The sequence below is a fragment of the Ornithorhynchus anatinus genome, chromosome X1 (assembly GCF_004115215.2).
Source record: "Ornithorhynchus anatinus isolate Pmale09 chromosome X1, mOrnAna1.pri.v4, whole genome shotgun sequence".
In the NCBI taxonomy this organism is placed as follows: Eukaryota; Metazoa; Chordata; class Mammalia; order Monotremata; family Ornithorhynchidae; genus Ornithorhynchus; species Ornithorhynchus anatinus.
Genome location: NC_041749.1, coordinates 35,506,548 through 35,529,173, shown reverse-complemented (window position 1 = coordinate 35,529,173; position 22,626 = coordinate 35,506,548). Strand labels below are relative to the sequence as shown.

General features: G+C 48.3%; 1 long non-coding RNA gene across 1 annotated transcript; it reads left to right on the top strand.

Moving 5' to 3' along the window:
* Positions 1-647: 647 nt before the first annotated feature.
* Positions 648-4,683, top strand: LOC120638048. The gene is made up of 2 exons (XR_005659503.1): positions 648-894; positions 4,230-4,683. It is a non-coding gene; the product is annotated as an uncharacterized LOC120638048 (long non-coding RNA).
* Positions 4,684-22,626: the final 17,943 nt, after the last annotated feature.

Sequence of the window (22,626 nt, the reverse complement as noted above, 5' to 3'; positions counted from 1 at the left end):
GTGTGAGAGAGAGAGAGAATGTCTCTGTGCGTGCGTGTGTGAATGCACGTCAGCTCTCTCTAGATCCCAAACCATTTGCTGTTCCGAGTGCGAGGCCCCTTTTACCCACGCCGCCCCAGGTGAGGCGACCGGCAGCCAACATCCCCATAGCTGCGGGAATGGGGTCTGTAGAATGGTAGCGTTATTGGAGCCCACCTGACACCCCAGCGGGATCACGGACCACCCCCCGCCGCTGGACGATGTCTGCTGTGTGACCTTGGGCAAGTCACTTCGCTTCTCAGGGCCTCAGTTACCTCATCTCTAAAATGGAGATTAAGACCGTGAGCCCAGTGTGGTGCAGGGACCTCTGTCCAGACTGATCAGCTTGTATTTACCCCAGCAGCTTAGAACAGTGCTTGGCACAGAATAAGACCTTAGCAAGTACCATAATTATTATTATTAGCCGTGCTTGGCCACTGAAAAGGTCCAGAGCAACGAGTCAAACCTGCCTTAGGGCTTATCGATTGCCGATCGAATGCCGATCGAATGCGTTTCGCTCCCGGATTGAAGGTTAAAGGGGAGGGAGGGGGGATTCCCGCAGAGAGCATCGCATTTGGGGCTGATGGGTTTTTTTTTTCCTTCCTAGCACATGAGTGATCCATGTGAATCTGAATCCTCCATGTGACCGCTGCTCTGGGGCCTGCCGTCGACTCGGGTATTTAAAGCGGCAACAGACAAGGTCAGCGCGGGCCCTGCTGCCGACGCTTCTGAAGATGCAGCGAACAAACGTTGCTGAAAAGCTCAAGATTCTGAAAAAATATCTATGTCTATCCCATCCCCAGAGCTCGGACCACAGTTTCCACGGCAGCGATTGAAGCCGCCCGATGATTCGGTGAAATGCGCCTGCTGTTCGGGGTAGGAGGGAGAGCCTGTTGGACCTGCTGAAAGGAAAAATACCAGCTTTAGCGAGTGGGAGGGGCGGAGCGGGGGGGGAGGGGGGAGATGATGCTGAGAAAGCGGGGCTGAGCGGGGAGGGGAGGCGTCCTCAGAGGACCGAGTGAAACGTCGTGTTCCCCGTCACGAGTTTACGGCTCATCCGGCACAAGGTGAGGTAAATCTCCTCGGAACTGCCTGCGTTTGTAACGGCCCCCTTCTCCTGAGGCTCCCAGGTCACGATGATAGTATGGCCTAGTGAGAGAAGCACCGTGGCCTAGTGAAAAGACATGAGCCTGGGAGGCAGAAGGACCTGCTCTCCCACTTGCCTGCTGTGTGACCTTGAGCAAGTCACTTAACTTCTCTCTGCCTCAGTTCCCACACTTGCAAAACGGGGATTAAGACTGTGAACGCCAGGTGGGATAGGCACCTGGTCCAACCGGATTATCTTGATTCTAGCTTGAAAATCTTGGTATTTGTTAAACACTTACCACGTGCCAAGCACTGTTCAAATCCCCAGTCACAATCTTAATTCCCGGTTTTCAGATGAGGGAACTGAGGCACAGAGAAGTTAAATGGCTTGCCCAAGGTCACACGACAGACAAGTGGCGGAGGCGGGTTTATAACCCACGTCCTCTGACTCCAAAGCCCGTGTTCTTGCCACTAAGCCACGCTGCTTCTCTAAGCACTGTTCTAAGTGTTGGGTTAGATGGGTTGGTGTTCATAGGATGAGAGCTAAGATGGTGGGGTGGGAACAGGAATGGAACCCAAGCGTTCTGGCTCCCAGCCTGCACTCGGGTGCAGGAATTATATTATGGTCAGGTGGACTTGAGAGGATTGGCTAGCCTGTGGACCGATCCTGTGGACTGAACTCAATGGCCAGGGCCACACATCCATTCCTGCCCTCAGCCTTACATGGAGGGGTCAGAGAGCTCTGTCCCTGAAAGTGGCTGGGTAGGTCTTAATGGTCCCAGGGGACTGGGGGTCAGTTGTCTGAGCCTACAATCTGGTGCTTCATTATGGATCTGGAATCAGGGCCCACTGAACGGGGACATAAACGTTGATTTCCTTCACCAAAGGTCTGGACAGGCTACTGTATCATAGATGCAAGCTCACAGAACAAGACTAAACCACAATGCTAACTGAGAAGCAGCATGGCTAAGTGGATAGAACATGGGGCTGGGAGGCAGAGTACCTGGGTTCTAATCCCAGCCCCACCACTTGCCTGCTGGGTGACCTGGGGTGAGACACTTCACTTCTCTGTGCCTCAGTTACCTCATCTGTAAAATGGGGAGTAAAGCTGTGAACCCCATGAAGGACATTTTCACAGGACTCAATCACCTTGCCCCTTCCTACGTTACCTCACTGATTTCTTACTCCAATCCTGACCGCACACTTCTCTCCTCTAATACCGTCGTACTCACTGTACCTCTGTCTTATCTGTCTCGCCACCCACCTGTCACCCACATCCCTCCTCTGGCCTGGAATGCCCTCCCTCTTCATATCCAGCAGACGATCACTCTCCCCACCTTCAAAGCCTCGCTGAAGGCACATCTCCTTCAAGAGACCTTCCCTAACTAAGCCCTCATTTCCTCTTCCCCTGCTCCCTTCTGGGTCACCCTTGAACTTGGATTTGCACCCCTCCCTCAGCCCCCCAACACTCATGTACATATCCGTAATTTATTAACTTTTATTGTCTGTCTCCCCCTCTAGACTGTAAATTCGCTGTGGACAGGATGCACGTCTTCTGACTCAGTTCTGCTGTGCCCTCCCAGGTGCTTAGTACAGTTCTCCGTACATAGTAAGCACTCAATAAATACAATTGTGACTGTGGGCAAGTCACTTCTCTGTGCCTCAGTTACCTCATCTGTAAAATGGGGATTAAGACTGTGAGCCTCACGTGGGACAACCTGACTACCCAGCATCTACCCCAGCGCTTAGAACAGTGCTCTGCATATAGTAAGCGTTGAACAAATGCCAACATTAATAACCGTTTGATTGTTTGGACTGTGTCTAAACTGATTATCTTGTATCTACCTCAGCGTTTAGTACAGTGCCTGGCCCATAATAAGCACTTAACTAATGCCATTAAAAAAAAACCAACAGGAGAAGAGGTGGAGAAGTGTAGAATGGTTACCACGGAACAGTGATCTCATGGTTAGGTTTCTAGGGCTAGGGGCAAGAGTCAGTTGTCTGAGGGATCTTTCTGGGAGACCTCTCCAGTTTCGTCGGCCGAAGACAGAGGCCATGGATGACCAGAATAGGAGAGAAATTCATTTTAATGCCAGGCTAGGGTTAGGGACTGCACTGTGCCGGCAGGAGCCAACGGCTTCTCAAGCTGCAGCATACCTGGCCCCAGGAGCCCTGCCTCCAGTACGTACGGCACCAGCAACGTGGCCTAGTGGAAAAAGTCAATCAGTCGTATTTACTGAGCACTTACTGTGTGCAGAGCACTGTACTTAGCACTTGGGAGAGTACAGTATTACAATAAAATAGACACTCCGCCTGCCCACAGTGAGCTGTCTAGAAGGGGAGACAGACATTAAGATAAATAAAATTACAGATATGTAATAAATGCTGTGGTGATGGGAGGAAAGAGCACGGATGAGGGAGTCAGAGGTTGTAATCCCAACTCCGCCACACGCCTGCTTACGATCTCCAGCAAGTGATGTGAAGGGAAACGATGTAACTTCTCTGAGCCTCGTTTCTCTCATCTGCAAAATGGGGATTTGATACCTGTTCTCCCTCCAACTTAGACTGTGAGCCCCAAGTGGGAAATGACTATTTTATACCTATCTCAGCATTTAGGACAGTAGTTGGCATATAGTAAGCGCTTAATAAGTACCACGGTAATTAGGGGTGCAGAGCAGGTGCATCTTCTGGACCACCCAAAATGTTGGACAGCTCCACATGAAGGGAGGGTCCCTTTTGATCAGGCTATGGACTCCACCTGTGTGTGAGTGTGCGCGTGTTTTAAGAGTCAGGTCTGGGGCAGCTGCTGGGGCAGCCGCCCCTTGGCACTTGACCCTTGGACCCCGTTTGAGTCTCCCCTCCACAGTGCCCCAAAGGCATCATGGGTTCTAATTCCGGCTCCACCGCTTGTCTGCTGTGTGACCTTAGGCAAGTCACTTCCCTTCTCTGAGCCTCAGTTCCCTCATCTGTAAAATGGGGATTGAAACCGTGAGCCCCATGGGGAACAGGGACTGGGCCCAACCCAATTTGCCTGTATCCACCCCAGCACTTAGTACAGTGCCTGGCACACAGCACTTAACAAATAACACAATCATTATTATTATTATTATTTTATTCTGCCTTAGGAGGGGCAGAAAGCCTTCGGAATTGGTTTTTGGTTGGGCCACCGCTCTGCTGCTCTGCTGGATGCTGAGAAGATCCTGAAATGTGCCCTTGCTGTGAAGGAGACGTCAAGCTCTAAGCGAATCTAAAAATAAACCGCTGTGTATTGATTAACGGAGCTGGAGCAGGCAGTGATGAATTAGCGATAAGGAAATGAGCCCAAGCCAATCTCTGGAGCATTTTTTTTTTCTGAACTGAACTGCAGGAAAACCAGGCCAGGCCTCAGAGCAGCCGGGGACCCTGCTTTCAGGGGACTGGGAGTTAATCATTGATCAGTAATGGGCTGGTTGAGGGGGTAAAGGGAGGGAAAAAATGAGGGAGGGAGACACATTCTGTGCTAAAACAACCTAATTTGTAAACATTATTTTCTCAGATGGGCAGAAAGACTGATTAAATCCCACCTTCAGGATGAAAGGATTTCTTTTCACTGTTTATTAATGCATTTTCAACACATCTTGCCCAATCACAGGGGACTAACTACACTCCTTCCACTCAGTCGTTAGCCCAGGGGGTGGATATGCCCCCAGGGTTAGGCAGGAGGTCACTGCTGGACAAAGAATGGGGAGCTCCCTGAGCTAACTGGCAATATTGCCAAGGGCATTCAGGTTCAGGCATGAACGAGTTTTTTTGTTTTGTTTTTTATGGTACTCGTTAAGTGCTTACTATGTGTCAAACGCTGTTCTAAGCTGGGGGCAGGAGGAGTAGGTAGAAGTTAATTAGGTTGGACACCATCCCTGTCCCACACAGGGGCTCACGGTCTTAAGTAGGAGGGAGAACAGATATAATAATAATGTTGGTATTTGTTAAGCGCTTACTATGTGCCGAGCACTGTTCTAAGCGCTGGGGTAGACACAGGGGAATCAGGATGTCCCACGTGGGGCTCACACTCTTAATCCCCATTTTACAGATGAGGTAACTGAGGCACAGAGAAGTTAAGTGACTTGCCCACAGTCACACAGCTGACAAGTGGCAGAGCTGGGATTCGAACTCATGACCTCTGACTCCAAAGCCCGGGCTCTTTCCACTGAGCCACGCTGCTCCTCTGATTGAATCCTCATTTTACAGTTGAGGAAACTGAGGCACAGAGCAGTTAAGTGACTTGCCCAAGGTCACAAAGCAATCAATTCGCAGAGCAATTGGCAGAGCCGGGTTTAGAACTAATAATAGTAACTGTGGTATTTGTTAAATGCTTATTATGTGCCCGACACCGTATGAAATGCTGGATTGGACTCAGTCGAATCGGGTTGGACACGGTCCCTGTCCCCCATGGGAGAATTCAGGTCCTCTCACTACTAGGCTAGTGCTCTTTCCACCAAGCCATGCAACTTCTCCAATTTACGCTGGGCCAGCGCGACCCTGAGCCGGGGCAGATAAGTGGTGGAGACGTTAGCGGGAGTTTTCCTCTGGGAGTCGAGGTTCGGGTCCGACACCAGTGCCATCTCAAGCGTGAATTTCAGGGAGAACATGTTAGAAACTTCAGGTCACGGTGGCTCCGAGGGGAAGTTTCCAGAACCTCTCCTACTGCGGGCTCCTTCCTCCCCCTCCCTACAGCTACAGTGTAGGCCTGCAAAGGAGGCTCTTGTCATCGAGAGATCTTACCAGCTGCTCTGTGGTTTGGCCCTTCTGACTCCTTCTATCTTTCAACAGAGAATCGGAACCCTTTACAGACATAGGAGGGGCTTGAGACGAAGCGAGTTTCCTGACCCACGTCTGACTCTGATCCTTCGTTTCCCCCAAGTCAAGAAGGCTTCAGTCCTCAAGTCACGGAGGATGGTGGCAAGAGGCAAAGCTGGGGATAGAACCCAGGTCCTCTGACTCCCAGGCCCTTGCTCTTTCTCCTAGGCCATGCTGCTTCCGTATAGCCCTTAAGCACTCCGATACTCGCCCCAACCCGGCAGCACTTATGTATGTATCGTTTACTATTTCCCCTCTGCGTGATCTATTTTAATGTCTGTATCCCCCTTTAGGCTGTGAGCTCCTTGTGGGCAAAGATCATGTCTACCAACTCTATTATATTGTGTAGGTGAAGCAGCGTGGCTCAGTGGAAAGAGCCCGGGCTTGGGAGTCGGAGGTCATGGGTTCAAATCCCAACTCTGCCACTTGTCAGCTGCCTGACTGTGGGCAAGTCACTTAACTTCTATGCGCCTCAGTTACCTCATCTGTAAAATGGGGATTAGGACTGTGAGCCTCACGTGGGACAACCTGCTTACCCTGTATCTACGCCAGTGCTAAGAACAGTGCTCTGCACATAGTAAGTGCTTAACAAATGCCAACATTATTATTTTCCCAAAGGTTTAGTATACCTAGTACACAGGGCTTGGCTCTGGACACAGCAGACACTCAGTAAATACCATTGGTTGATCGATTGATTGATTGGTCATCTGGGCTAGCTCCCTGCCTCTGGGTAAGTGACTGAATAACCCATCCAACACAGGCAGTGTCTGTTCTGTCTTTAAAGGCCTCCGGGATGGAGACTCACCTTCCCTCAGGAGCCTGTTCCAGGGGTTTTGTCGCTTCGAGAAGCTCTTCTATTTTAATTTCAGCCCATTTCCTCTTGTTTGGTTCTTTCTGGACCGGGAGAACAGCTGGTGAGGGACCTGAAGACAGATATCGGCTCCGCCCTCAGTCTTCTCTTCTCGATTCCTTTTCCTTTTCCTCCTAGGACTCATTTTCAGCCCCTTTTGTGATCTTCACTCCTCATCTCTGGACACTCTCAATGTGTGTTTAGAATGCAGTGACTGGCTCTGGACCACTCTGCTGCTGCCACATTCCAGTCCCCGAAGAGGACGACCCTCCTCGGCAGGGTGAAGGAGCCAGAGTAAGCTAATGGACTAGGAGGCAGGAGGCCTAGTGCCAGTCAGGTTCTGCCCTGGAACTGCTGTGTGACCTTGGGCAACTCATTTAACCTCTCTGGGCCTCATTTTCTTCCTCCATAAAATAGGGAGAACAGCTGCCTCTCCCTACCCCAGAGGGAGGCTGCGAGGATAAAGTGATGTACCCGATGTGAAAGAGCTGTAAAAATCCTCTCTATATTTATAATGTTATCAATTTGCATGGAGGGAGCAGAGTCAGCAACATTGGGAATGGAGTGGAAACCTTTTTTTTTTTTTAATGGTCCTGGCTTAGCACTTACTATCTTCCAAGCACTGTACTAAGCACTGGAGTAGATACAAAATAATCAGGTCGGACACAGTCCCTTTTCCACATGGGGCTTATCGTCTAAGTCAGAAAGAATTGGATTTAATCTCCATTTTAAAGATGAGGGAAAGGAGGCTCAGGAGAAGGAAGTGATTTGCCCAAGGCCACAAAGCCATTAAGAAATTAGAACCCCGGTCCTCTGATTTTCAGGCCCATGCTCTTTCCTCTAGGCCACAAAGCTGAAAGTGTCCCTCACTCCACCCCCTCGTTCAATAGAGCCAGGGCAGGAAGCTGAAGCAGAATCAGAGGAACAGGTGTTTGGCCAAAGCAATTCCCAGACCGAATACTCTCAGATTTATTGTTCTAATAACAGCTCTGACCAAGGGGAAGTCTCTCCTAGCCCTTCCAGGTGACTCCTGAAACTTCATTCCTAGATAGCGTCCAGCAGTAAGAGGACCGCAGCAAGGACTCTAGTGATCTGTGTCTCACTGGCCTGGAGGTCACACCAGTCCAAGGTTCTTGGACTTTGAGGTTGAATGCAGGGTGGCAAGGTGCTGGAGGCAAGAAAAGGAAGCAGAGAAAGGGAACGCAACTTGCCGAAACCTGCTAGTTCCACCTGGTCACCTGGGAGGAATTGATAACGAACAGTAAATGGGGGATGCGGATTTCTTGGCCGTTATCATCTCGGACTAGTTTTTCTGTGCCGAGGGCTCTGCAGCTCGGCCAACGGATTGAAATTCAGGAAGCCATCTGGAGACTCAAGATGAGTCAGAGAGTCCAGAGAAAAACAAGAACATCACGGCAGCAGAGTCAGGAAGAACCTCACAACGGAGATTGCTTTGAACAAACAGAAACCTCCGCCTGCCTCCGGCTCGGCTGCCGGGACAACCTGGATCAAGGGCAGATCAAGGGCATCGGCAGGAACAGAAAAGCAAGTGTTTCTGGAGCCCCCGGAATTGGGGGGCGGGGAGGAGTGCCCATGCTGTACGGAAAGCCAGGAGTCCCTCTCTCTCACCAGCTCCCAGAGCGTCTGGCTGGTGCAAAATAATAATAATGATAATAATTGTGGTATTTGTTAAGTGCTTGCTATGTGCCAAGCACTGTACTAAGGACTGGGGTGGATACAAGCAAATCGGGTTAGACAGAGTCTCTGTCCTACTTAGGAGTCACAGTCCTGATCCCCATTTTACAGATGAGGTAACTGAGACACAGAGAAGTTAAGGGACTTGCCCAAGGCCACACAGCAGAAAAGTGGTGGAGGTGGTATTGGAACCCAGATCCTTCTGGCTTCCAGGCCCGTACTCTAACCATGAGGCCACGCTGCTTCTCAAGCAGCAAAAGGAAATCTTGCAGAGATGGGGCCCGTTCTGCAGGCTACGCAGCTCTCCTTTGGGGGTGATAATAATGATAATAATAATGATGGCATTTAAGTGCTTACTATATGCGAAACACTGTTCTAAGGGCTAGATTGAGGACTGTGGCCTGGCAGAGGGGCACTTCCATGTTGGAGGGGTCTCTGGGTGGACTCCAGTGACCCAAACTTCCCACCCGGGGCACATGGCTGCCCCTAAGCGAGGGCCAGACACATCCGGCTATCCAGAGGCTCCCGAGACGATCATACACGGTCAGGTCCAGTTTGGCCTGGTTCAGCTCTTGGACACCTCAGTCTGTGTGGGCATTCCCATCTCCAGCACCTCCTGAGGAAGGCTCTACCACCTCTGGCCTCCTGCCGGGGAATGACTCAATCACCAGACGGACAAAGTCCAATTCAGTCTTAAAATGCAGAGTCTCCACACACTGCCCCGAAGGCCTGTTCCAAGGTCCATTACCCCGATCAACAGGAAGTTCTCTTTTGGGTCCAACACAAATCTCTCCTGCATTCATTTCAATCTACCTCCCTTTGATCGGTCCTCAGTCCTCCCATTAGAGGCCCTTCAGAGCCCGGTAGATAATTAATTAGTTTGCAGTTGGTGGAATCCAATGGTATTGATGGAGTGCCTAGAGCATGCAGAACAGTGTACAAATCGCTTGAGAAATATACAATAGGAGTAAAAGACATGTTTCCTCCCCTCGTGGAGCTTACAATCTACTGAAGGAGACAAGCAGTCACAAATGACCAAATACACAATAGGAAAAGAATGTCAGATGATAGACATGTAATCAACCAACAGTATTTGTTGGGTGCTCATTGAGTGCAGAGAAGCAGCATGGCCTAGTGAAAAGAGAACAGGCCTCAGCGTCAGAGGATTTAGGCTTAATCCCAGCTCTGTCACTTGTGTGAGCTTGGGCAAGCCATTTATCTTCTCTGTTTCCCCGTCTGTCAAGAGGATATTCCTCCCTCCTACTTAGACTGTGAGCTCCATATGGAACGGGGACTGTGTTCAACCCGATTATCTTGTATCTACCCCAGTGTTTAGTACAGTGCTTGGCCTCTACTAAGCACTTTTAACTAATACCACTATTTATGTTTGGGAGAATATAAATAGAGGTAAAAAATATTCTCCCTTCTCTCAAAAGACTGATAATCAAGTGACAATAAAATCATTAACAAAAGTAAGGCAAATAAAGATATCAATAACAAATAAATGATAAGTACCTGAGTGCTGAGTTAACTGACAGGATTACTGAAGGTGAGAGAAGTAACCAGGGATTGCTTGCTGGAGGAAGTGACTTTGAAATAGGGTGTTTAAGGCTGAAAAAAGCATCATTTGGGAAAACAGAGTAATAATAATACTAATTATGGTATTTGTGAAGTGCTTACTATGTGCCAGGCACTGTACTAAGAGCTGGGGTAGATACGAGCTAATCAGGTTGGACACAGTCTATGTTCCATGTGGGGCTCACAGTCTCAATCCCCATTTTCCAACTCGGGTAACGGAGGCATGGAGAAGTGAAGAGACTTGGCCAAGATCATAGAGCAGACAAGTGGTGGAGTGAGAATTAGAACCCAGGTTCTTCTGATTCCCAGGTTCTATTCATTAGACCACATTATCATTTACACTATTAGAGCAAACCCCCACATTTTGAGAAGCATACCAGAGAGCTAAATATTTACCCTAAAGGGGGGAGAAACTAGAGGCAGAGAGACCAGTGCATAGACTGTTACAGTCACCCAACAAGAGCCAAATCAATCAATGGTATATATTAAGTGCTTATTATGTGCAGAGCACTGTATTAAACGTTTGGGAGAGTACAATACAACAAATTAGCACATTCCCCCCTTATTACAAGTCAGTCAATCAGTTAATCTATTTCTTAAGCACTTACTGTGTGCACAGCACAGTACTAAGCATTTGGGACAGTACAATATAACAATAAAAAGACACGTTCCCTGCCCACAATGAGCTTACGAGATGCAAAGAGAGTCTGTGATGGAGTCTCGTGTTGAGGACAATCCTGAAACTTCAGGCTCTTTCCACTACGAGGGAGATAGTGTTACAGGATGGTGGTCATAAGGTGGCGAGGAAGGGGTGGATCTGGGAAATAGAGTGGAGGAAAAGCCAACAGGATTCAGAGACAAACTGAATGGGGACACCCAAGATGACCCCAAAGTTACAGACCTGTAGGATAAGGAGGTTAGTAGGTGTCGCCTACTGTGATGGGAAATTTAGGAGGAGGAAAGGGTTTAGGAAGAAAGGTGAAGAAGCATTCAATTTTGAACATACTGAGTTAAGGAAATGGCAGGCTGTCCACTTGGAGATGTCCCAAAGGCAGGAGGAGATGCAAGCTTGTGAAACCCATTAGAGGACAAGGCAGAAGTGGAAATCACTTGAGCAAATGAGCTCTCCCAGAGAATTAGCTAGATGAACAGGTGGCAGACAGAGCCTTTTGGGACCCCCCTAATTCAAGAGTGAGGGGAGGAAGTGCTGCCATGAAAGGAGACTTAGAGGGTATGTTAGAGAGGTTGGAAAAGAACCAGGGGAGCACTATATCAGTAAGACTACATCCAGGGAGAGTTTTTAGGTTGGGATGGTCAACTGTGCTGAAAAGATAGCGTAAAGATAAAAGAATATTAGTCAGTCTGTTGTTGTTTATTGAGCACTTACTGTGTACGGAGCACTTTACTAAGCACTGGAGAGAGAACAACAAAACAATCAAAACAGATACATTCCTTGCTCACAGTGAGCTTATAGTTTAGTGGGGGAGGCAGACATTAATGTAAATAAATAAATTACAGAATTGTACCTAAAAGCTGTTGGGCTGAGAGGAGGGATGAATAAAGGGAGCAAGTCAGAGTGATGCAGAAGGGAATGGGAAAAGAGGAAAGGAGGGCAGTCAGGGAATATTGGAAAAGAGAAGAGTCCTTTAGATTTCTCCTGAATGGGGTCGTTGGAAACTTTGATAAATGGAGTCTTATTAGAGTGAAGGGGGTGAAGTCCAGAATACAGGGGTGGAACTGGAGATAATAATGATGGTCTTTGTTAAGCACTTACTACGAGCCAAGCACCGTTCTAAGCGCTGAGCGAGTGTTCAGGGAGTTTGAGCAGGGTTTAGGAATTTGGGATCTAAGGTAGAGAAGGAGAGGGATTTAGGCTAGAGAGGGAGAGATGGGCTTATTAGGAGGCAGTGAAGAAGTAGCCACGGAAGAATAAGAGGCTGAAGGTGGCAGAGAGGGGAGGAGGGTGGGAGTCGGGATTCTTGGAAGAAAGAGGGGGATCCTCTCCAAGAGACAGATTGAAGAGTTAAAGTGCCGTAACATATAATAAACCATCTTTTCTTAGGAGGGAAGGAGAATGGCTTGGGATAAAAGATATTGAGGAGGCCAAAGGGTTCTAACTGGGAGCTCGTATCCGATGGTCTCCAATTTTTTTATTAAACAATCAGTGAAGTCGCTGGGGAGTTGGAGAGGGAAGAGTCAGTGACATCGGAGGCTTCTGAAGGGAGTTGAAGGTCTGAAATAGTCAGTGGTGACTCGGCACGGGAGTTGATTAGGGAGCATTAATGTTGTTGTGAAGAGAAAGGGCAGAGTTTCAGTGCGAGAGGGTAAATTTGTATTGGCAGAGGTTGGTGTGATATTTGGATTTTCTGCCAAAGCCACTCTGCCGTGTGTGCCAAGCTGTGGGGAAGGTATAAGAAAATCAGATCAGGCCCAGTCCCTGTACCTTACCCCCATTTTACGGATGAAGATAACCAAGGCACGGGGAGTTTAAGGGACTTGCGGGCCAGTGGCAGGTCTGGGATTAGAATCCAGGTCTCTAGAATATAACTTCGTTATGGGTGTGGAATGTGTCTGCTTATTCCTCGATTCTATTTATCTTGGTGATGTTGTCTTGTTTTTGCTTTGTTCTGTTTTGCTCTGCTGTCTGTCTCCCCCGTTTAGACTGTGAGCCCCTCATTGGGCAGGGATTGTCTCTGTTCCCGAATTGTACATTCCAAGCACTTAGTACAGTGCTCTGCACATAGTAAGTGCTCAATAAATACTATTGAATAAATGCAATGCTCTGCATATAGTAAGCGCTTGACCAACACCACCGATTGATCGATGCCTTGTTCCACGCTTTTTCCCCGAGGCCGCATGACCTCCCTCTCTGTCTTTAGCCCCTCGGTGTCTCATCCTCTTGACTCCACTTCTGGTTCCAACAAGTGTCCCATAAGTGCTCAGGGCCCTTCCTCCATTCCTCTCCCCTGAGCTCCTCTTGAGCCTCAGGACACCGACCTATTTATTTTCAGGGCAGTGTAGCTGGGCAGAGTGGAAATCGTTCAGGAAACAGAATCTTCACCTCCAGAGCTAGGTTACCCAAGCCCTCAGAGCTGCAATTTTGTGAGGTTAATGTTTTCCAGGTCGACAAACTCCTTGTGGGCAGGGAACAAGTCTGCTGCAGTTGAAGCAGCATGGCCTAGTGGATAGAGCACGGGCCTGGGAGTCAGAAGGATCTGGGTTCTAATCCTGGCTGTGCCATTTGTCTGCTGGGTGACCCTGGGCAAGTCATTTAATTTCTCTGTGCTTCAGTTACCTCATCTGTAAAATGGGGATTGAAACCGTGAGGCTCGAATGGGACAGGAACCGTATCCAACTCACTTTGCTTGTATCTACCCAAGTGTTTAGTAGAGTGCCTGACACATAGTAGGTGCTTAACAAATACCACAATTATTATTATTATTATCATTACATCGTATTCTCCCAAACATTTAGTACAGTGTTCTTCACACGGTAGATGCTCAGTAAATATGATTTATTGATTCTATCTCCTTCTCTTCTCCACTTCTCCCTCCAGACCAGTCCTTGTTGGAAGCAGGAGAGAGTCCAAGGAATGTCCTGAGATGGACGTGTCAGATAAGGACCTGGTGTATGCTCCAACCCAGAGTCCAGATGCCAGGCAGATCTGACAGGACCATTCCTGGAGGGGAAAATGTTCCCACTCCATATGTGACTAACGATATCTTCCCCTAGACTATCAGATCATCATGGGCAGGGAATATATCTTCCAACTCTGTTGTATTTGGAGTAGTGGATAGAGCACAAGCTTGGGAGTTAGAAGGTCATGGATTCTAATCCTGGCTCTGCCACTTGTCTGCTGGGTGACCTTGGGCCAGTCATTTAACTTCTCTGTGCCTCAGTTACCTCATCTGTAAAATGGAAATTGAGACCATGAGCCCCAGGTGGGACAGGGACGGTGTCCAACCTGATTTGCTTGTATCCACTCCAGTGCTTAGTACAGTGCTTGGCACACAGTAAGTGCTTAACAAATACCACAGTTATTATTATTATAAAGTGGCCCAGTCAGAGGGAAACACCGTGAATTCCTAGATTAGGGGTTCAGCTCCCTGGGATCCCATGTAGATTCCGGTTTCCTCCAGGGAAGCTGCGGGGAGTTCTCGGACCCTTCCTTTTCTGGGGATGAGACTGAGCTGTGCTTTTATCTATTCCACTCAAGTGAGGAAGTTGCTGTTTTCAGAGTGTGGAAATTCAACTGCATAGCCGGGCTATTTCCCTAACTTTAAATTTTTTTCTTTCCGCTCTCGCCATTTCTAAGAGTTAGCCACTTCTTTCCCATCAGGGCCTCCCAAAACTTCACCCAGCATGGTAGCCGTTCCCTGAGTGAACTAACTGAGGAATGAGTCAAACTACCCCAGAGTCACACTGGCTCTTATGGACAACCTGAGCGTGGCTGGATGGGGGAAAATTTAGTGACAAATTAAAGATTTCCTAGGCTCCTCCTACTCTTTAACGGGAATGTCATCTGGATCATTAGGCAGCTAACTACGGGGGCCCCTGATTCCAGAACTCTTTCTTGCACTCAGACAGAAAATAAATAAAAATCCTGAAGTTGAGCTGGTGCATATAGGACATTATAGGCAGGGGATTGGGTCTGTGTTTCGGGCTCCTGATTGGCCCAGTAATCTGACCCACTGGGGGTGCAGGGCTGCCCTGCCCCCCACCCCCACCCTGCTGCCAGCTTGCCAAGATGACAGCTGAGAGGAGGGGTGGTATGCAAAGAGACTAGAGGGTGGAAAAGTTCAAAATGTTCCCTGTCAACCAGGCAGAGGTGCTGAGGTGGCTGGGACTGGTGGTGCCCAGCTCCAAAAATATGAATCAGGTCTGCTAGCACGAGAATAAAAGACTATAAGGCCCTACTGAGCTCAATTGTTGAGTCAGTTCCATGGTCTAAGCAGCCCAGGACTCTGCCTCTAACAGGGTTTGGCTTTATACCATGAGCAACCTCATGGGTTCTGCCCATGGGAGCAGCATGACGTGATTAGTCAATCGATGGTATTTACTGGGTGTTTGTTGTATGCAGAGCACTGTTCTAAATGCTTAATAATGAAATAATAATAATAATGGTATTTGTGCCAGACACTGTACTAAGCGCTGGGGAGGATACAAGCAAATCAGGTTGGACACAGTCCCTGTCCCACGTGGGGTTCACAGTCTCAATCGTCATTTTACAGATGAGGTAAATGAGGCACAGAGAGGTGAAATGACTTGTCCAGGGTCACATAGCAAACAACTGGCAGAGCCGGGATTAGAACTCACGACCTTTGGACTCCCAGGTCCGTGTTCCGTTCACTGCATCATGCTGCTTCTCATAAGGGTGAAGGACAGAAGCAGCTTCTGGCCTTGAGTGGAGGGAGGAGGTGGGGAAGGGCCATGCTGTGACAAGGACTGTGGGGTTGTCGAGACTGCTTAGCACGACGGTGTGAGTCTGAGGTCTTTCACCCCAGGTGCTGCGGGGACTGTGCAGTTCAGGTGACCTTGGCTCTCAAAGCCTTGTTTCAGAAGCAAAGTATCAGAGTCCATCTGGGGTTAGAGCCAAAACTCTCTCCTGCAAAATGGAGCCCCTTGTCTCTCTGCTCTCTACCTCTCCTGGCTTCAGTGGGGCCGAGGCAGTTCTCCTCAGGAATAATCCCAGTTTGTCCCCCTCAGTGCTTTTCTCTGGAAACTCAGCAGACAATGTACTGTTTCCTAAATTCCTTCCCTCATTGCCAACCGGACCTCCTGACTGCCAGGGGACATTCGCGTGTGGCCCCTTCCCATTAATTATTAATTACTAATTGTGTAAAAATTGTTGGCTCCCATTCAGTAGGTGAACCATCATAATAATGATAATTGTGGTATTGGTTAAGCGCTTACTATGCTCCAGGTACTGTTCTAAGTGCCGAGGTGAAATAAATACTATTGAATGAATATGCGCAGATTGGGTTGGACACAATTCCTGTCCTACATGGGGCTCACTGTCTTAATTCCCATTTACAGATGAGGTAACTAAGGCATAGAGAAGTTAAGTGATTTACCCAAGCTCACACAGCAGATAGGTGGCAGAACTGGGATTAGAACCCAGATCCCTCTGAATCCCAGCCCGTGCTCTCTCCACTAGGCCACACTGCTTGATCCTTTTCTTTGTTTAATGGTATCTGTTTAGTGCTTACTATGTGTCAAGCACTGTTCTAAGCACTGGGGCAGAAACAAGTTTACCAGGTTGGACAGAGTTCCTGTCCGACATGGGGCTCACTGTATAAATTGGAGGGAAGCGGATTTAATCCCCATTTTATAGATGAGGTAACTGTGGCTCAGAGAAGTGAAGTGACTTGCCCAAGGTCACACAGCAAAAAATTGGCAGAGCTGGAATTAGAACGCAGGTCCCCCGACTCCCAGTCCATGCACTTTCCACTAGGCCACGCTGCTTCTCTGTTCCACTTGGACCGAGCTGTTCCTTCGCCATCTGGTTTCTGGGGCCTTATTTTTGTGTCGTCGTGTAGTTTTCCTCACAGTACCTAATTAAATTAAATTACATAATGGCCATATCTGGCTGTGATCGATTACACGTTGCAAAAATACCCTAAAAGCCTGAAAGCTTCCCAAATCTGTGTCCTATTTTACAGTGCTGTCTGCTGATGCCCAGGGCCTCTCTCTATAATAAATTCAGGTCCCTTTACCAAATGAGAGATATAATTAAATAACGTTAATAAAACCAGAGGGACACTCCAGCCACAATCATCCTCCGAGAAGAAAAAAGTGGAAAAAAATAGAGAAAACCTGGCACGGGCAGAGGTTAGCGCTGGCAGGCCGCTGGGTGAGTCATCCCAGCCTGCTGCGGGCCCAGACTCACAATGAGGCCGGAGAGCGGCCACCGTGGCCCTGGAAAGCAAGGAACCTTCCTGCTTGTCAGCGCTCTGCGCAGTTAAATGAGCAGTGGGGACGCATTCGGCAGCCAACGGGAGGAGACGGATGCCGGCAGATTTGACCTCAAGATGACAGAGACGCTACTCGGCCCCACTGAAGAGCTTGCGTGGCTCGGCCCTCTTGGTGTTCTAAATGATTTAGTTTTACACTAGAGAAGGGGAGAGGAGAGAGGCAGGAATGACCACTTACTGTGCGCAGAGCACTGTATTAAGCACTTGGGGAGTTAAGCGCTTACTACGTGCGCTGAAGTCCCCGGGGACTACCAGATGGGGCTGGAGGCTCTCTTGTCCCTCAACTATTTCTGTCCTCGACCCTTGGTCCTCAGGCTCGTCCTTCTGTATCGCCGGTGGGGCGGATCGGGGAAATTATTATCACATTGCATTGGCGGTGGGATGGCGTCTGCATTGGCCGTGAAGTCCCCGGAGCAGCCCTGGTCTGCTGCAGCCAGGGGCACAGTCCCCAGAGCACACGTTCCCATTAGGACATTATTATTATTACTAGTAAAAATAATAATAATAGCATCTGTTAAGCACTTAGTACGTGCCAGGAACTGTGCTGAGGTAGATGCAAGATAATTGGGTTGGACATAGTCCTTGTCCCACATCAGGAACTCACAGTCTTAACCCCATTTTGCAGATGAGGCACGGAGAAGCGAAGTGACTTGCCCAAGATCACACAGCAGACAAGTGGTGGAGCCAGGATTAGAACTCAGGTCTTTCTGAGTCCCCAGCGCATGCTCTATCCACTAGGCCATGCTGCTTCCATACTCCTGAAGCACGAGGAGTCCAAGGGCGAGTCTTCCCAATAGTTGGGGGACGCGGGAGCTTCCAGCCCCAAGAGATCGTCGGCATTAGCAGTCCCCAGGGGCCATAGGACTGGGTTCCTCAAATTCTTTGGGGTCCTTGTCCAGCATAGGCCACTCCACGGGAACATTTATTTCTATTAATGTCCATCTCCCCTTCTAGACTGTAAACTCATTGTGGGCAGGGAACGGGTCTATCACCTTTGTTATATTTTACTCTCCCAAGCCCTTAGAACCGTCCTCTGCACCCAGTAAGTGCTCAACAAATACCATTGATTGATTGACCAATGGATAATAATAATAATGTTGGCATTTGTTAAGCACTTATTATGTGCAGAGCATTGTTCTAAGCGCTGGAGTAGGTACAAGGGAATCAGGTTGTCCCAAGTGAGGTTCACAGTTAATCCCCATTTTACAGATGAAGTAAGTGAGGCACAGAGAAGTTAAGTGACTTGCCCACAGTCACACAGCTGACAAGTGGCAGAGCTGGAATTCGAACCCATGACCTCTGACTCCCAAGCCCGGACTCTTTCCACTGAGCCACGCTGCTTAGATTGATTCCAACACTCTCCCAGGGCGGGAGCTCCGTAGCTCTCCCCCTCCCATCAGATCCCCCCTGCCTCTAACCAGTCGAGAGCAAAATGAACTAGGGAATCTCAATCTCTAGAATGGGAGCTCGTTGTGGGCAGGGAATGTGTCCATTTGTTGTTGTATTGTACACTTCCAAGCGCATAGTACAGGGCTTTGCACACCCTAAGTGCTCAATAAATATGATTGAATGAATGAATCATGCAAACCATAGGCTTCTTCAACAGCCTTGAATCTCCATGCAGCTTCTTCACTGTCTACCCCCCGGCACTGTGAGAGCTGAGGGGGCTGGGCCTGAGAATTTCTATAGAGACGGTCTCCATAGTACCCAGCTGCTTTAATGAACTATTTTAACAGGAAACAATGCAGACATTCTCCATACTGGAAAACGTAAGCTCTAGCAGATCCTATAATTCACACAAGATGGGCCAAATCAAAAAAAAACTGAGAGAGACCATAAACTCGCTGTAGCCAGGGAATGTGCCTATTTATCGTTATACTGTACCCTCCCGAGGGCTTAGCACAGTGCTCTATACACAGTAAGCACTCAATAAATACCATCAGTGATGAAGATGATGGTTCTTTGTTAAGGAAAAGACTGGAGTCTCCTTTTTTTGTCCCCAAATCTAAGACGGGATAAAGTGGAAGCAGAGGGAGATAGTGGAGCCCTGCTGTGAGGGAGAAGACGGGAAGATGGTCCCCCTTCTTTTCTGCAGGGACATCGGCAGACTCTGTCCTAATCAATCCACTGATTGGTAATACTGATTGCACATCAGTTGCGGGCAGGGAATGTGTCTGTTTATTGTTAAATTGCACTCTCCCAGCACTTAGTACAGTGCTCTGCACACAGTAAGCACCCAATAGACACGATTGAATGAATGAATGAAGACCTGCTCTGTGCATAGCACCGTGCTCAGCGCTTGGAGGAGTACAATAGGCTTAGTAGACACGATCCCTGCCCTCAAGAAGCTTGCAATCTGGCAGGGGAGTGAGAGCTAAAATAAATAGTACCTCTGAGAGGGGACCGCAATCCAGAACGGCTGCTTTGTGGAGGGGAAGGTGAGAGATGATAGGAAAGTCATCCATCTGTGCCGACGGGCAGACCATGACAGCCAGTCAGCACCAGGCCCCACTACAGTTAAACTCCCGGTGCCATCACGCCTGCCTGGCATTCACAGGTAAATAATGAATTTGCAGCACTGAAATAGACATAGTGCACCCTCCCTTCCACGTACACAAAACGCATGCACGCACACCCATTAACGCATGCACGTATGCATAAATGCCTACACGTGGTTACTTTCACGATTACATACAATATATGCATGTAACCAAAGATGAGTCCCAATTCATCCTGCAGATTAAATAGTGTGAATTTGGGGGAATGGCAGGTAAATAGAAATAGCAAAAAAAGGCGGTCCCATGGGGACCTGGAGTGGATCTGCCAGGGTCTTTTCATCCCAAATTTTTCCTGGGGTCTTCTCATACCTTGGAGAGCTTAGAAACAGCTCAGTGTTTTTGGCCTGGCCTGCTTTAGATCCAGGTCCCTTAGTGAACATCTAACCAGCTGTTTATGTTCCTGCAGTCATGGCAGAAGGTCTGAACAATTTGGGGGCAATTTTCTGGGTAAGGAACCTTTCCTTTACAGAGAATGCAAGAACCGTAAATCCCTCTGTCTGTCTGCCCATCCTTTACCCCTCCGTGCCTGACTAGAGGCTTCTACCATTAATCAGGCAAGAGTGTCCTGGAGCTGTTTCTCCCAAGTGGCAGTTGGTATCCAAGCACAGGTCCGGTTTACAGGGGACCTGCATTCTACTCCCGGCTTCGCACTCACTTTCGATGTGATCTGGACAAGTCACATATTCACCGTGCCTTAGTTTCCTCATCTGTGAAATGGAAATTAAATACCTGCTCTCCCTCCCCCTTAAATTTTAAGTCCTCTTGGGACAAGAACTATGTCCAATCTATTTGGAATCTACCCCAGTGCTTAGTATAATGTTTGGCACCTTGTTTGGCTTAACAAATACCACAGTTATTATCGTTATTACTATTCCAGAGGCTATCCAGCCTCTCTGCGGGTGGGATGGACCGGAGAAAGCCTCCTTAGGCTCCTGAACGTATGGCAACCGACAGTATCAGTTGAGAAGTAGTTTGGCCAAGTGGATAAAGCACAGACCTGGGAGACCGGAGGACCTGGTTTCTAATCCTGGCTCTACCACTCGTCTGCTGCGTGACCTTGGAGAAGTCATTTAACTTCTCTGAGGCTCAGTTACCTTATCTGCAAAATGGGGATTAAGACTGTGAGCCCCATGTGGGACAAGGATTGTGTCCAACCTGACTAGAACCCAACTGTTTTGTTATAATGTCTCTCTACTCCACTAGATTATAAACTCCCTGTGGTCCAGGAACATGTCTCCTTACTCTACTGTATTCTCCCTAAGGCTCTTGATTGGTTAAGCATTATTTTGTCTAAAGAGTCCTCAGACAACAAATTCTGAGCAAAAACTACCAACCAAAGTTTTGGGTTTGCAGTTTAGAAAAAGTCATCAGTCAATAACATCTATTATGCACTAAAAACATGCAAAGCACTCTGCTACACATGAATTTGCACTCTTTTCTAAACTGGCCAGACTGGAATCTCTCGTTTCTAGTTGTTTTAATCGTGGTATTTGTTAAGTGCTTACTCTGTGCCAAGTCCGTTAGTAGATACAAGATCATAAGGTTCTGTATTGGGCTCCCAGACTAAGTAGGAGGGAGAACAAGTATTGAATCCCCATTTTACAGATGAGAGAACTGAGGCACAGAGAAATTAAGTAACTTGCCCAAGGTCACACAACAGGCAAGTGGCAGAGTTGGGATTAGAACTCAGGTCCTCTGACTCCCAGCCCCATGCTCTTTCCACTAGACCACACTACTTCTTATTAAGACAAAAACGCAACAAAGCAAATCAAAATCTATCGCTCCCAAATGAACATCATGGTCCCTGCTCCCTGCCTGGTGCTGAGATGGAATGCCAAGTTCAGAGAGCTGGAGTGTGGAGTTTTTTCAGAAAGAGAAAAACCTTAAATTTAACCCCATGACAAAAATCCAACCACAAAAGAGGCTGTTCCTGGGCTTCATCCCCTCTACTCTGGGCCAGACTCCACCAAACTTCCTTGGCTGGATCATGGGAACTGAAAACCAAGTTGGCAGCTTTTATTTTTGGTGATAATGGTATTCGTTAATCATTTTTTTTAATGGCATTTGTTAAGGGTTTACTATATATCAGGCACCATTCTAAGCTCTGGGATAAGGACAAGCTAATCAGGTTGGATATAGTCCATTTCCCTCATGAGGCTCACAGTCTTAATCCCCCTTTTACGGATGAGGGACAGAGAAGTAAAGTGACTTGTCCAAGGTTACACAGCAGACAAGAGGCAGAACCAGGACCGGAACCCAGGTCCCACGGACTCCCAGGCTCGTAATCCAGCCACTAGGCCATGCTGGGTGCCAAGCACTGTGCTAAGAGCTGGCCTAGTTAAAAGATTACGAGGTTGGGACACATCCTCCGTCCCACATGGGGTTCACAAGTCTAAACTCCTTCCGTCCCCTTCTTGGCTGGGTGGGTAGACCTGGGGGACAGAAAGGTTCCAAATCTCACCATTCAGACCTAGGGTTGCTGACGTGAGGATTTTGGGGGAACTGAGATAAAGCCTCTGGCCTCCTGTGGGCTTATCTGAGCCAGGCAGTAGCCCTGAAGCCCAAGAGATAGCCCCTGCTGAACCCCATGCAGACACACCCCTGAAAGCAGACACCTCCTTATGATTACTTCTCCGTGGGACTCTCCGCTAACCACTATGGCCAGTGAGCACCATGAGTAGTGGTGACTGGAAAGGATCCCAACCTCTCTAGACTGTAAATTCCTTGTAGGCAGGGAACATGTCTTCTATTTCTGTTATATGGTACTCTCCCAAGCACTTAGTACAGTGTTCTGCACACAGTAAGTGCTCAATAAATAAGATTGGATGAATGAATGAATTACCTGCTCAAGATCCATCTTGGACTAGCAGAGCTCATAATTAGACTTCTCCATTACTCTTGTGGCCCAGTGAAAGCAGCACAAGACTAAGAGTCAGAAAAATAGGCTTCTAATCCCAGCTCTGTCTTTGACCGGCTGTTGATCGGGGTAAGTCATTTACCTTCTCTGTGTCTTCGGTTTTCCCATCTGTAC